We start from the raw sequence: 16216 nt of genomic DNA, 5'->3' as shown, positions 1-16216 counted from the left end.
AGCTGGCGGAAGGACTCCTCTTCCAGCTTTTCCCATTTGAAGGGTGGCTTCTGGTTTTTGGCCTTCCTGGACTGGCCTATCAGGAGGTCCTGCATAGGAGCTGCCTTCTTGGTAAAACCGGGAATGAATCTTCGGTAGTAGCCTACGAACCCGAGGAACTGCCGCACTTCCTTTATGCTGGATGGTCTTGGCCAGTCCTTGATCACGGTGATCTTGTCAGGGTCGGGAGCCACTCCGTCAGCACTCACCACGTGTCCCAGGTATTGTACCTTTGGCTTCAGTAGATGACACTTTGAGGGTTTTACCTTTAGGCCATAGTTCGCCAGGGCTTCAAACACTTCTGCCAGGTGTTCCAGATGGTCCTCATAGGTCTTGGAATAGACGATGACGTCGTCCAGGTATAATAGGACCGTCTCGAAGTTCCGGTGTCCCAGACAGCATTCCATCAACCGTTGGAAGGTTCCTGGTGCGTTGCAGAGCCCGAATGGCATACAGTTAAATTCGCTGAGTCCCATCGGGGTGGTGAATGCGGTCTTCTCCCGGTCCGCCTCTGCTACAGGAACCTGCCAGTACCCGCTAGTGAGATCCAACGTAGAGAAGAAGTTAGCAGATTTTAATGCAGCTAAGGACTCTTCTATCCTTGGTAACGGGTACGCATCTTTGTGTGTGATACGGTTGACCTTCCTGTAGTCTACACACATTCTCATGGTGTTGTCTTTCTTTTTCACTAAGACTAGTGGAGCTGCCCAGGGGCTACAGCTGTCCCTAATTACCCCAGCCTCCTTCATGTCTTTCAGCATCCCCTTGGCGTGTTGATAGTGTGCAGGGGGTACGGGTCGGTATCTCTCCTTTATAGGAGGGTGGTCTCCCGTGGGGATGTGATGTTCTACCCCGTTTACTCGCCCGAAGTCTAGCGGGTGTTTACTAAACACTCTCTCGCACTCTTGAACCACCCGATAGACTCCCTGTTTTTGGTGTGAGGGAGTGGAGTCAGTACCCAAATGCAGTTGCTGACACCAGTCCTCCATTTGTTTCTTAGAGCCGTTACCTTCCTCTGGTTGAGATGGAGGCAAGGGTTCCACGGGCTGTACAGAGTTCTGGTTGATGGTGAACAATTTGGCTAGCGTGGCATACCGGGGCAGGTATACTTCTCTCTCCCCGATATTTATGATGCGGACGGGCACCCTCCCATGGCGTCCCATGGCGTACATCGACCACCCCCCGTGCTGTCAAAATGGTGGGCCTACTGTCTGAGTAGACGGGTTCTACCATTGCTTGGTAGTCTCTACCTCTTAGACCAATAGCTGCCCGGCACCAAATCATCATCTCACTTTTTGGGGGCATGGCAATAGGGAACGGGTCACACATTCTCACGCTACCTATCTCACCATCAGATAGTTCCACTTGTTGCCGCTTCATCAGTGCCCGGATCTCTTTTTGGAGGACACGCTGCTGGCTGGAACTGGTGTTCTTGGAAACCTGTTGCAAAATAAGAATCACCTCTGCAAGACCGTTTTCGATTACATTAGTACCTAAGGTTATTTTTGGGTGACTCTCGCGACGGTCAATGTCCACAATGATAAGTCCTTGTGCCGGCAGTTCAACTTTACCGACCTTGATGGTCACTTCCTTAAATCCTATCTGTGGCACGGGCTGACCATTGCTGGCGATAATGCTCAGGTCGTCATCTGGGTAGCGGGTTATGTCCGAGTCATTCCAGTACCGCTTGAAGAGCACGTACGGGATGGTGGTGACCTGTGACCCAGTGTCTAGTAGGGCACTCATAGGAATGCCATCCAGTACCACAGGCAAGACCGGACGTCCCCCTACGTATTTATCACGCCAGTTTGATGGGCCTGATGATCTTATGCCTGGGGGTTGGCCCTCTACCCCAGGTTGTGCATATGTCCGGGTTGATTGCAGCGGCGGCAGATGGGTCATCCGTCCTCGTTGTATCTGTCGCTGGGTCTTCCTCTGGCCGGTGGGGTCCTCCTCAGTCGGCGCCACGGGACGTCCTCCGGTCCGGATGCCAGCTGGATCTTTCCTGGAGAAGAGACCTGTAAAGACTGCACAGTTCTGGTTAGCGCGGCAACGCTCTTAGTCAGCTCTTGGACCTGGTGGTGCAGGTCTGTTGCTGGGTCATTGTTCAAAGCCTGCGCATCAGCTCCCACAGGCCCTGCAGACAAGGGCGCCGTCTCCTGGTGATAAGTGATAGCAGGGCGCCTGTGGGTCGCAGCGCCACCTGGTGCTGGTTCTCGGAGCACCCGGATGGCTCTGTCCTTGAACTGTGCAAAGTCCAGGTCAGGGTCCTGTAAGGCCATTGACCGCAACTGGGTTCGGTGGGCATTGCATAGTAGACCCTCAATAAATTGTTCGGTCAACAGCTTGTCTTCATTTCCCACGCTGTCAGGGTCTGCCTGTTTAATGGCTCTCAGGGCCTCTTGTAGGTTTAGAGCATAGTCTCTTATACTTTCATGTGCCCGTTGTTTGCACCCATAAAATCTGAGCTTTATTTCGGCTGAGGTGCGGGTATCAAATGTGTCTTTCAGCCGGGCTAGTATCTCTCTGACAGTCCTCTTCTTCCCAGGTGACCAGGACTTTACCTCCCTTTGGGCTGCCCCGATTAACTGGGCCACCAGGATGCTTACTTTTTGCTCTTCTGTGAGGGGGTATACCTGGAAGAGGCTATCCAGTCTTTCCCTAAAGTCACTTAGGGCATGTGACTCCCTTGAGTACTGGGGTAGCCAGGTTGCCCCAGGGATATAGGGCATGGTGAATGGCATGACCGCTGCAGCGGTTGCGCTGGCGGCCGGTGTGGCGGTGGAGCTCCCCTCGGTGTCCGACATCCTCCTTCCCCCCTAGTGGACCGTGGCCTACCTTGCGATGCTCTTCTTCCGTAGGCCTCGGCTCCGCAGTCAATCGTCGGGGTAGAGGACCTGGCGTCGCGCTCCGATGACGTCAGCGTCGCTCTTCCTCCCTTCCAGGACCTTACACAGCGTCGGAGCGTGGGGCGGAGCTTCGGATCTCGCGCGCTTTCGGCGTCCACGGCCCTCTTCTTCCCGCGCGGCGTACTGAAGATGGCGTCCGATGGCGGGAAGCAGCTGCGGATGGCGGGAAGACGGCAGAAGACGGCGGGAAACGGTCCAAGATTGCGTCCGATGGCGGGAATCGGCTCCGGATGGCGGGAAACTTCACCACAGGTAAGTATAAAAGTCTTTTTCAGGCACGCAGTACCCGGTGGTTGCGGGCACGAAATCCTGCCGACTACGCCAAAGTTGACGCGCCCCCTGGGCCTGTGCTGTGCAGGGGATACCCGGAGCCGGATCGCTTGGGGTTGTAGTCCTCCGTGGCTGTGACCAGGTCCGTGCCCAGGGCGATCAAACCAGTGGCAGTCTGAGTGTGATAACAAATGTCCGACTACGCCACCCGTGGATTGCGGTCAGTGGGGACCGCCGCTGCGCTGCAGACCGCTGAGGCTGATGTAATTTGCGCAGCCGAGTATGGAATAACTCCCCACGGGAGAAGTATTGCCTCAGGGCAGCTAGTGTGGAAGATGGGAGTGATGGTGTGAGCGTCCCAGTACTAATGGTGCTGGTGCGGCGATGAAACACAGAGACGTGTGGTGCAGTTCAGGGTCTTTACTGATGGTAATAAGCAGACCCTCCCGGGAGTACTGGTTAGCAGTAGGGGCCTGGTCAGTCTGTGAGCAAGCAGGATCTCCCCCTGGCCAGGTGGAGTTGTAGGCCTCCCCGTCTATCTGCACTCTTTCCTGGCTACCTTGCTCTATGCGGGTAGAAGTAGCCCATGTCCCTGAGTATACCGTGTGGTGCTCACCAGTATAGCCGGTGACTTGGGGCCTTCTGTTAGCCTCCGCTTCACGATGGCGGTGCTGGTCCCTTGCTTGTGACCGTGCCTTCGGGCTTCTATGGCCAGAGGACATGGAATCCCCTGCCGGTTGGATTCTGCTGCTGGACCTGGATGTCCCCACAGCCTCGGACTCCGTGTCCGGTATTAGTGTCTTCAACCAGGGCGAACTCTGCTCAGCTCCAGCCCCTGGTATTCAGCTACTGTTCCTACAGAGCTCCTAGGTCTTCCTTTCCCTGTGTCTGCTGTCCTCCAGACCAGACTGCATCTCTGTCTGGGACTTCACTCCAGGCTCTGACTGCTCTGCTTGTTCTGCAGGCTCTGTCTGTCTAATCCCGCCCCAGACCCAGTTTATAAGGGCAGATTCCTCCCCTCCCAGGTCTGGGTGGGCCGTGTTGCATGCTTAGGGCCCCTGACCAGAGAAACCTCCCACTTGCTCTCAGACATAATATTTCTATTACTGTGGCAACCAGACCCCTGGGGTGCCACATATACATGCATGTGTGCTATGTGTGTGTATACATGTGTGTGTATATGACGCGCCCCCTGGGCCATATTCTTTAGGGGAATACCCGGAGCCGGATCAGATGGGGGTTGTAGTCTCCGAGTGGCTGTGACCCGGTCCGTGCCCAGGGTGTCAAGCTCAGAGTATGTGGCAGTCCTACAGATGTTATAAAGTTCTTTATGTCGACTACGCCACCCGTTGTATTGCGGTCACTACGGCCGCCGCTGCAGCAGGGTCCGCTGAGGCTGATGGTGTTGGTGCAGCTTTTGATAGTATAACCCCCAACGGGTGGGGTATAGCCTCAGGGGGTCAGGTGCAGAGGATGGGGGTTGTGGTGGTGCAGCATAGATGGTAATTAAAGACAGAGTCGGGTTGTGCAGTTTAGGGTATTTACTTACTGCTGATGTTCCGGTCACTCCAGCTTCAAGTGACCACCCGAGCCGTGCTGCGTCCACCAGGTCCTGGATTCAGCCAACCCCCAAGCAAGTCCGGAGCGTGACCCTGAGCCCTCCTTCCTGTCCTGTCTTCTGGCCGTCCCCACCAGGGATCCACCTAGGTCCAGCTCCCTCGGGCCTTCTGTTGGGAAACCCTTGGCCTTGGGTTCCCTGACCCTACACGTGGTTTGCCTTCAGGGTGGATGTGGTGGGTGGCCGTGGCAGATCCTGCCCACGGCCTCCGGTCTCTGGCTGAGGTGTGCTTTAGCCCCCACCAGTTTGGGATCCGGTACCCTTTTGCCAACTCTTCACCCTGTGTTTGTATGTGGGTTCTCAGAGTTCCTTTTCTTTCACCCTCTGGGTCTCTCTTTCTCCTCTCTCTCTCTGGGGCTGCTCTGCTCCTCTTCCTCTGACTTCTCACAGACTGACTGACTGTGGCAGACTGACTGACTGTGGCAAAGTGACCCTGATCTTAGATGGTGCCCACCTTAAATACTCCCTCTATGTGTGAGCTCAGGTGACCAGCACCCAATGAGCTCCTATCTTTACCCAGGCTGCTCCCCCTATCTGCCCCTACACTACTTGGGATGTACCACCCCCCTCCCACTCCAGCCAGGAACAGACTCGGTCGTACCTGCACATTTCTAAGTGGGAGTACCGTTGGTCTGTTCCTCGGAAATGGGATGTGTGTAGTGCATGCAGCTCTCTGGGCTCAGTCCCACACTCCATCCTTACCCGGGAGTGGAATATCACACCTCTGGGTTGAGGTGCAATACCCCTGTAGCAGCCGAATCCTCAGGGTGCTACATTCCCCCCTGGTAAATCACAGCACGTCCTCGGGCTGTAAGATATAAAACATCCACAAACATACATTTTTTTTTTTTCATATAAACAACATAATAAAAACATATAAAATATCATATATATATCAGCATCATCATAAAACTTTTCATATTAATAACATTCTCGTCGCCTCTGGCTCCTCCTCCGGTCACTGTGCAACGTGTGCCCGGGAAAAGTGCAACAGTCTTTGGAACTCGTGGCTTTCCTATAAAACCAGTAGGGGGCGCTTTAGGACGCGCAACTATTTACAAGGGGATATGGCCGCTCTCAGTCCTCGGCCAGGTATCAGGAAGGAATGACCGCTCTCAGTCCTCGGTCAGTGGGATTTAAGGGATAAACGGGTAAACAGTTCACACTTGCTGGTCCCAACGGGGACTATATTATCAGCAACAGTTTCTTTGGTACCCCTACGGGTAACTATATACAGCTTCTACTCTGCTGTACTCAACGACGACGTCCTCCTGCTCTTTCTTTGTGGTTACCTTTAGCTTCAGACCCGTCCGGGTCCTCTTGTTCTTCCTCCTCACACCGCAGCTCTTCCTCCGTCAGGCGATGCACATGGAGGGCGTAGGGTCCTATGGCACACTTGTGCCGGGTGAAGGTGACCTCGTCCCCGATGTAAAGGTCACGACCTCTGTGTCCCTCCGGTAGGTGGGACTCAACGTCTCTCCTGGTCACGAAGACGTCGCCTGGGGTGCGGTGGTCTCGGATGAAGCCCCACCCATGCTGCATGTTAAACTTGATCACAGTCCCGGTGGTGCGGGGACTATGCGCTGCACAGGGGTCTCTCCTGGCCCGGCTCTTCTGCTCCGCGCTCCTTACTTGAGCTTGCTGTTCCCGGACCCGCCTCTCTCTCCGCTCTCTCTCAAAGACCTCGAGCTGCTGGCGGCAGCACTCTGCACGCTCCGCTGCGGCTGCCCGAGTCTCTTGAGTGAACCCCATGAGATCTTCTCCGGTGGGGTCCCACTCAAACTGTGCTTCTGCTAGCGGGGGCGAGATCCTTTTGACGGGCTTTGGAGCCGGGATCAGGGGTTCATCTAGGGGTCTCTCTTTCCGGAGTCGGGGATGGTGAAACTCCGGTGGCCATATGAAGGGCTGCCCATCCGGGCACGTATGTTGGGCGAACAGGTCCTCACCCAGGTGCGGCACTCTTGGTCTTATGGGCGCGGTGGAAGTGGCGCCCGGGTTGCCCAAGCCTTGCGGCCAGGCCTGGGGCACCTGGAAAGTGAAGGGCACCGTAAGGACGGCGGCGCCCTGGGCTACTTGGCCCTGCGACCAGGCCGGGGGCTCCGCGGAGGTAGGGGGCGCTGTTGGTATTACGGCGCCCGGGGGTACTAGGCCTTGCGACCAGGCTGGTGGTACTTCCTGCTTGGTCACGCTCGGGGTCGAGGCGTGTGACGTCACAGGGGTCGCGGCTTCCGTTTGAGGCCTAGTCTGCGGCGGTGACGTTGCAGCGACGGGCACGGCAGGGGGTACTTCGGGCTCTGCGACGGGGAGCTGGGGCAGGCACGCGGTTTCCCGGCTTGGGGTAGAGACGTCCCCTTTACCTGCCTCCTTTCGTTCGGCTCCCTTCTCGGCGCCGTCTCCGGCCTTCAGTCCTCCTGCGCCATCCTCAGAGGCGGTCTGTCTCCTCGTCTTGGGTGGCGTGCTCCGCTGACGGGTCTCGGTCTGCTGGGCCATCTCACGGCTCCACTCCGCCAACGTCTCTCGCTGCACCCGGGCCATCCTCCTTGCGAGGCCCTCCAGAGCGGTCTGCGCACACTCCCGGTCTCGGGGGAGCTGTGCTAGGACCTCCACTAGGCCTAGTGGGGTCGTTGCTTCTAGCAGGCTCCTGACCAACGGGTCGGTGCTGCTCTGCTCTCCTTCTGCTGTTCCCGGCAGGCTCCTGGCCAGCGGGCCGGTGCTGCTCTGCTCTCCTTCCATCTCCGGGTAAGCTTCTCCTGGACTCAGCTCTAGGCTTCTTGTCTCCGGGTGCGCTCTCTCCAGACTGCTCCAGGCGACACCCATCTTTGCTCTCTTCTTCTCAGTCCTCCCACTTCGAGGGCGGTCCCGGGGCCACTTGGTGATTGTCAGCTCCAGGGGCAGTTCTTTCACGCTGACAGACACCTCTAGCATCACAGTCTCTGTTGGTGGGGGCGGTTTCCACTTTTGGCGCCATTTTCGGTCCTGGCCCACGATGGGAGGTGGCCTCTTGCCACCCTCTGGCACGCCCATAATGGCGTCCGCTCTTCCAAGGCGGGAAACCTTTGGAAATGGCGGGAATCGTCTCCCAGTGGCGGGAAACTCTGCAGATGGCGGGAAAAAGCTGTTAATGGCGGACAACCGGCGGGAATCGATCTGTGATGGAGTCCGATGGCGGGGACCCTCCGGAACCGTCAGGAGACTTCTTTTTGAGGTAAACTTGTTCTTTTCTTCAGGCACGCAGTACCCGGGTGTTGCGGGCACGTAATCCTGCCGACTACGCCAAAGTTGATGTGCCCCCTGGGCCATATTCTTTAGGGGAATACCCGGAGCCGGATCAGATGGGGGTTGTAGTCTCCGAGTGGCTGTGACCCGGTCCGTGCCCAGGGTGTCAAGCTCAGAGTATGTGGCAGTCCTACAGATGTTATAAAGTTCTTTATGTCGACTACGCCACCCGTTGTATTGCGGTCACTACGGCCGCCGCTGCAGCAGGGTCCGCTGAGGCTGATGGTGTTGGTGCAGCTTTTGATAGTATAACCCCCAACGGGTGGGGTATAGCCTCAGGGGGTCAGGTGCAGAGGATGGGGGTTGTGGTGGTGCAGCATAGATGGTAATTAAAGACAGAGTCGGGTTGTGCAGTTTAGGGTATTTACTTACTGCTGATGTTCCGGTCACTCCAGCTTCAAGTGACCACCCGAGCCGTGCTGCGTCCACCAGGTCCTGGATTCAGCCAACCCCCAAGCAAGTCCGGAGCGTGACCCTGAGCCCTCCTTCCTGTCCTGTCTTCTGGCCGTCCCCACCAGGGATCCACCTAGGTCCAGCTCCCTCGGGCCTTCTGTTGGGAAACCCTTGGCCTTGGGTTCCCTGACCCTACACGTGGTTTGCCTTCAGGGTGGATGTGGTGGGTGGCCATGGCAGATCCTGCCCACGGCCTCCGGTCTCTGGCTGAGGTGTGCTTTAGCCCCCACCAGTTTGGGATCCGGTACCCTTTTGCCAACTCTTCACCCTGTGTTTGTATGTGGGTTCTCAGAGTTCCTTTTCTTTCACCCTCTGGGTCTCTCTTTCTCCTCTCTCTCTCTGGGGCTGCTCTGCTCCTCTTCCTCTGACTTCTCACAGACTGACTGACTGTGGCAGACTGACTGACTGTGGCAAACTGACCCTGATCTTAGATGGTGCCCACCTTAAATACTCCCTCTATGTGTGAGCTCAGGTGACCAGCACCCAATGAGCTCCTATCTTTACCCAGGCTGCTCCCCCTATCTGCCCCTACACTACTTGGGATGTACCACCCCCCTCCCACTCCAGCCAGGAACAGACTCGGTCGTACCTGCACATTTCTAAGTGGGAGTACCGTTGGTCTGTTCCTCGGAAATGGGATGTGTGTAGTGCATGCAGCTCTCTGGGCTCAGTCCCACACTCCATCCTTACCCGGGAGTGGAATATCACACCTCTGGGTTGAGGTGCAATACCCCTGTAGCAGCCGAATCCTCAGGGTGCTACATTCCCCCCTGGTAAATCACAGCACGTCCTCGGGCTGTAAGATATAAAACATCCACAAACATACATTTTTTTTTTTTCATATAAACAACATAATAAAAACATATAAAATATCATATATATATCAGCATCATCATAAAACTTTTCATATTAATAACATTCTCGTCGCCTCTGGCTCCTCCTCCGGTCACTGTGCAACGTGTGCCCGGGAAAAGTGCAACAGTCTTTGGAACTCGTGGCTTTCCTATAAAACCAGTAGGGGGCGCTTTAGGACGCGCAACTATTTACAAGGGGATATGGCCGCTCTCAGTCCTCGGCCAGGTATCAGGAAGGAATGACCGCTCTCAGTCCTCGGTCAGTGGGATTTAAGGGATAAACGGGTAAACAGTTCACACTTGCTGGTCCCAACGGGGACTATATTATCAGCAACAGTTTCTTTGGTACCCCTACGGGTAACTATATACAGCTTCTACTCTGCTGTACTCAACGACGACGTCCTCCTGCTCTTTCTTTGTGGTTACCTTTAGCTTCAGACCCGTCCGGGTCCTCTTGTTCTTCCTCCTCACACCGCAGCTCTTCCTCCGTCAGGCGATGCACATGGAGGGCGTAGGGTCCTTTGGCACACTTGTGCCGGGTGAAGGTGACCTCGTCCCCGATGTAAAGGTCACGACCTCTGTGTCCCTCCGGTAGGTGGGACTCAACGTCTCTCCTGGTCACGAAGACGTCGCCTGGGGTGCGGTGGTCTCGGATGAAGCCCCACCCATGCTGCATGTTAAACTTGATCACAGTCCCGGTGGTGCGGGGACTATGCGCTGCACAGGGGTCTCTCCTGGCCCGGCTCTTCTGCTCCGCGCTCCTTACTTGAGCTTGCTGTTCCCGGACCCGCCTCTCTCTCCGCTCTCTCTCAAAGACCTCGAGCTGCTGGCGGCAGCACTCTGCACGCTCCGCTGCGGCTGCCCGAGTCTCTTGAGTGAACCCCATGAGATCTTCTCCGGTGGGGTCCCACTCAAACTGTGCTTCTGCTAGCGGGGGCGAGATCCTTTTGACGGGCTTTGGAGCCGGGATCAGGGGTTCATCTAGGGGTCTCTCTTTCCGGAGTCGGGGATGGTGAAACTCCGGTGGCCATATGAAGGGCTGCCCATCCGGGCACGTATGTTGGGCGAACAGGTCCTCACCCAGGTGCGGCACTCTTGGTCTTATGGGCGCGGTGGAAGTGGCGCCCGGGTTGCCCAAGCCTTGCGGCCAGGCCTGGGGCACCTGGAAAGTGAAGGGCACCGTAAGGACGGCGGCGCCCTGGGCTACTTGGCCCTGCGACCAGGCCGGGGGCTCCGCGGAGGTAGGGGGCGCTGTTGGTATTACGGCGCCCGGGGGTACTAGGCCTTGCGACCAGGCTGGTGGTACTTCCTGCTTGGTCACGCTCGGGGTCGAGGCGTGTGACGTCACAGGGGTCGCGGCTTCCGTTTGAGGCCTAGTCTGCGGCGGTGACGTTGCAGCGACGGGCACGGCAGGGGGTACTTCGGGCTCTGCGACGGGGAGCTGGGGCAGGCACGCGGTTTCCCGGCTTGGGGTAGAGACGTCCCCTTTACCTGCCTCCTTTCGTTCGGCTCCCTTCTCGGCGCCGTCTCCGGCCTTCAGTCCTCCTGCGCCATCCTCAGAGGCGGTCTGTCTCCTCGTCTTGGGTGGCGTTCTCCGCTGACGGGTCTCAGTCTGCTGGGCCATCTCACGGCTCCACTCCGCCAACGTCTCTCGCTGCACCCGGGCCATCCTCCTTGCGAGGCCCTCCAGAGCGGTCTGCGCACACTCCCGGTCTCGGGGGAGCTGTGCTAGGACCTCCACTAGGCCTAGTGGGGTCGTTGCTTCTAGCAGGCTCCTGACCAACGGGTCGGTGCTGCTCTGCTCTCCTTCTGCTGTTCCCGGCAGGCTCCTGGCCAGCGGGCCGGTGCTGCTCTGCTCTCCTTCCATCTCCGGGTAAGCTTCTCCTGGACTCAGCTCTAGGCTTCTTGTCTCCGGGTGCGCTCTCTCCAGACTGCTCCAGGCGACACCCATCTTTGCTCTCTTCTTCTCAGTCCTCCCACTTCGAGGGCGGTCCCGGGGCCACTTGGTGATTGTCAGCTCCAGGGGCAGTTCTTTCACGCTGACAGACACCTCTAGCATCACAGTCTCTGTTGGTGGGGGCGGTTTCCACTTTTGGCGCCATTTTCGGTCCTGGCCCACGATGGGAGGTGGCCTCTTGCCACCCTCTGGCACGCCCATAATGGCGTCCGCTCTTCCAAGGCGGGAAACCTTTGGAAATGGCGGGAATCGTCTCCCAGTGGCGGGAAACTCTGCAGATGGCGGGAAAAAGCTGTTAATGGCGGACAACCGGCGGGAATCGATCTGTGATGGAGTCCGATGGCGGGGACCCTCCGGAACCGTCAGGAGACTTCTTTTTGAGGTAAACTTGTTCTTTTCTTCAGGCACGCAGTACCCGGGTGTTGCGGGCACGTAATCCTGCCGACTACGCCAAAGTTGACGCGCCCCCTGGGCCATATTCTTTAGGGGAATACCCGGAGCCGGATCAGATGGGGGTTGTAGTCTCCGAGTGGCTGTGACCCGGTCCGTGCCCAGGGTGTCAAGCTCAGAGTATGTGGCAGTCCTACAGATGTTATAAAGTTCTTTATGTCGACTACGCCACCCGTTGTATTGCGGTCACTCCGGCCGCCGCTGCAGCAGGGTCCGCTGATGCTGATGGTGTTGGTGCAGTTTTTGATAGTATAACCCCCAACGGGTGGGGTATAGCCTCAGGGGGTCAGGTGCAGAGGATGGGGGTTGTGGTGGTGCAGCATAGATGGTAATTAAAGACAGAGTCGGGTTGTGCAGTTTAGGGTATTTACTTACTGCTGATGTTCCGGTCACTCCAGCTTCAAGTGACCACCCGAGCCGTGCTGCGTCCACCAGGTCCTGGATTCAGCCAACCCCCAAGCAAGTCCGGAGCGTGACCCTGAGCCCTCCTTCCTGTCCTGTCTTCTGGCCGTCCCCACCAGGGATCCACCTAGGTCCAGCTCCCTCGGGCCTTCTGTTGGGAAACCCTTGGCCTTGGGTTCCCTGACCCTACACGTGGTTTGCCTTCAGGGTGGATGTGGTGGGTGGCCATGGCAGATCCTGCCCACGGCCTCCGGTCTCTGGCTGAGGTGTGCTTTAGCCCCCACCAGTTTGGGATGCGGTACCCTTTTGCCAACTCTTCACCCTGTGTTTGTATGTGGGTTCTCAGAGTTCCTTTTCTTTCACCCTCTGGGTCTCTCTTTCTCCTCTCTCTCTCTGGGGCTGCTCTGCTCCTCTTCCTCTGACTTCTCACAGACTGACTGACTGTGGCAGACTGACTGACTGTGGCAAACTGACCCTGATCTTAGATGGTGCCCACCTTAAATACTCCCTCTATGTGTGAGCTCAGGTGACCAGCACCCAATGAGCTCCTATCTTTACCCAGGCTGCTCCCCCTATCTGCCCCTACACTACTTGGGATGTACCACCCCCCTCCCACTCCAGCCAGGAACAGACTCGGTCGTACCTGCACATTTCTAAGTGGGAGTACCGTTGGTCTGTTCCTCGGAAATGGGATGTGTGTAGTGCATGCAGCTCTCTGGGCTCAGTCCCACACTCCATCCTTACCCGGGAGTGGAATATCACACCTCTGGGTTGAGGTGCAATACCCCTGTAGCAGCCGAATCCTCAGGGTGCTACATATACATGAGTGTGTGCTGTGTATATACATGCATATGTGCTGTGGGTATACATGCGTATGTTCTATGCGTGTGTATACATGAATGTGTGCTATGTGTGTGTATACATGAGTGTGTGCTATATATGTTTATATATGAATGTGTGTATACATGCGTATGTGCTATGTGTATGTATACATATGTGTGTGCGTTCGATGTACATGTAAGAGAAAGCAGTGATACCCCTGAAGAGCCCTTGTTTGATGTGACACTAGAAAGGAAATACTGCCATCTACAGGCTGGGCAAAACCAGGTGGAACCAATTGGTAACAGAAGAATTGCATGGGGTCAGGCCTCAGCAGAAAGTCTATGGCACTAGGATGCCGGTCATCACCTCACAAGGTCCAGATAATGCCTGGTGAAGCCCACAGTTCAGACAGCGCTGGTCAAGACCCAGAGTCCCGAACTGCGCCGATCAAGACCCAGAGTTCAGACTGCACTGGTCAAGACCAGGACCTGTGCCCTACGCCAGTCAAGTTCCAGAGACCAGACAACACTTATCAAGAATTGAGACCTAGTCCTTCCCGCCCCAGACCCAGGAGACTTCCGCCGACGGTCAAGCACCGAAGTCCCGCAAGAAGACGGCGACCTGAGGAGCACGCCTGCGATTGCAGAGGGACAGCGCAAGTCAGCAGTGCCGTCTCTTCCAGCTATAACATTCGGTACCAGGGCTGGCCTGGGCTAGGACATCAGGTGAGGAAGGGGGATCAATGTACTGTAATAGACTTTGTCAAAAATATTTGTGGCCTAGTGTGAAAACCCAGAGACGACCACTAGGGCCAGAATTGCAGGAAGAGCTTAATTGGTAACTCCCGTGAACGGGAATACACTCCTCTCCTTGTAAAGAGAACATTAGCATTATATAGTGAAGAGCTTTCATTGCTATCATAATTGTATCGTTATATGTTTTATTGCTGATTTGCATTGTTTAATAGTACCAATTGTCTTATAACTACTGTAAATTACAACGTTCACTTACTGTTCTTACCTTGTATCCTCTGTGCATTGCATCCGCTCACCTGCATTACATTTGGCGTAGTCAGCAGGATGCAACATTCAAACACAGAGATGGAGGACCAGTCCATGACCGAGCCCATCAGGGCTGGGGGCTATGCTCAGCAATCTTCCCAAGTTAACAGGAAGCAGCATGTTACTGTGGGATTGAGTAGAGAGACTGAATAGTATGCTGCGCATGTATCCCCTGACCCCCTCCGTTCAGGCCAAGTTAGCCCTCTTAACCCTTGGCGGAGAGGCCCGACAGAAGGTCATGTACCACCCACCCAGGGACCGTGACACCATGGTTAAAGTGATAAAAATCTTAGAGGATATGCACGGTGACACTTCGGACTTCGGGCACCTCCGCATGCAGTTGTTTCAGCGGATACAAGGGGAAAGGAAGACTGTAGCTCAGTATGTTAATACATTGCAGGAAGTGATGGCCCATATCACCAAGAAGGGCACAGAGGGCTGAGTTCATTGGGTGAAGTACTGAGGGATCAACCAGTTGCTTGACTGAAGGACCCCTACTTGAGACAGGCCTTAAAAGAGCTATTGAGTTTGAATCCAGATCTGGGCTTTCTTGAGGTCGGAGCCAAAGCTAAGGTCTTAGAAAGAGAAGCCCCTATCCTAACAAGCGCAATACGGAGCCATGAAGTGGCCACCCCTCGGTTGGTACACACAGAGCCCGACTGGACCCAGGAGACAGGTAATACGGGATATCCAAGGTGAGCTGTGCAGTATCAAGGAGACCTCTGCTAGTGAGTCCCACGCCTGGCCTCATGGCCCAAAGTGAAAGGAGGTTGGAGCGGGAAAGTCATTTACCACGAGCCACGCCACGTCTGCAGCCCATCAGTGGAATGCGTGCTAGAGTGTTTGACTTGTGATGGAAGGGGACATATCTCAAGGGACTGTCCAAGTCGGGAAAGGAGGAGACGGGGAAGCCTGTTAAACTGATGCGCCCCATGGTCAAGGAGCATATCGTGGGGTTCCTAGCCTCAGAGGGAAAAAAAGGATACTCCGAAGATGTTGTCTCTGAGAGACCCATTACTTGGGCTGAATTCAATGGGCAACGCATTCATTGCTTGATGGACACAGGGTTCCAGGTGACCACTGTGACTGAAGAGTATTTTCTAATTCACTTTCCTGAAGTTGCCCGCTCCAGAAAGGAACACACTATCTGACTGATGGCATTCAACCAGCTGCCTATCCCAGTGGCGGGAGTAGTGTGGATGTTTGTACGAGTATGAAGAAAAGATCTGGGCCGAAAAGGAATTGTGCTGGTAAAGGGGCCCAGAGGAGGTGGGCCTATCGTAACCCTGGGCATGAATGTGTTAAAAGAAGTGGGACAGTTCTTGGCCAGTGGCCCAGATAGAAACAAATGGACCCATGCCACATGTGATCCAGCCAGTAAGAAGGTGTTCCTACAGCTTGTGCGAGTCAGATAAATTCAGAAGTTACCCACAGAAGTTTCCCAGCATCTTGGCAAAGCGTTGATACCTCCGGAAGCCACAATGACACTGCCAGTGGGACAGACTGTACTCACTATTCCAGTACTGGCTCATGCGTCCTTAGAGGGTGTGGACAGCCAAATTGAACTGATAGAGGGAGAGGAAGCTATTGGTTGCCTGTACCTTGGCCTCTGTACAACAGAGATGAGTACCTGCGCATTGTAAAAATTTTAGTGGAGCCAGCTTGCAGTTGATGCCCTGACAAGAACTGGCCCGTGTTTGCATAATGCCTGAAGATCTCACTAGAGCTAAAGTTATAGAATTGATAGCTGCAGGGGCTCGATAGTCAAAAGCCCAGAACATACAGACATAAAAAATGGGCGTGTTAAGGGAGACTTAGACTAATTAGCCTCATCATGAAAAATATAACTAATCTGCTTACGTAGCCACCAAGCAGAGCTGAAGCTGGAGAAAACAAAAAATAGCTCTTTGGCTGACTGGAGCTTTCTCCTCCTGCTTCAGTCTTACTCCGTGCTCATTTGTAAACCCATTCTGCTCAGAGAGCTTTACAGCAGGGCATTTTCTGGAGGACGAGTTGTAGGTCGAATGACAACCTTCATTTCACAATTCAATGTACTGGAAAATGGGAAAAAAATTCCAAGTGCCTTAAAATTGCAGGAAAAAAAA

This window comes from Phyllobates terribilis, unplaced genomic scaffold, assembly GCF_046119375.1.
Source record: "Phyllobates terribilis strain yellow unplaced genomic scaffold, ASM4611937v1 Scaffold_5__5_contigs__length_657084704, whole genome shotgun sequence".
NCBI lineage: Eukaryota > Metazoa > Chordata > Amphibia > Anura > Dendrobatidae > Phyllobates > Phyllobates terribilis.
Note: the sequence above shows the minus strand (reverse complement) of the source record.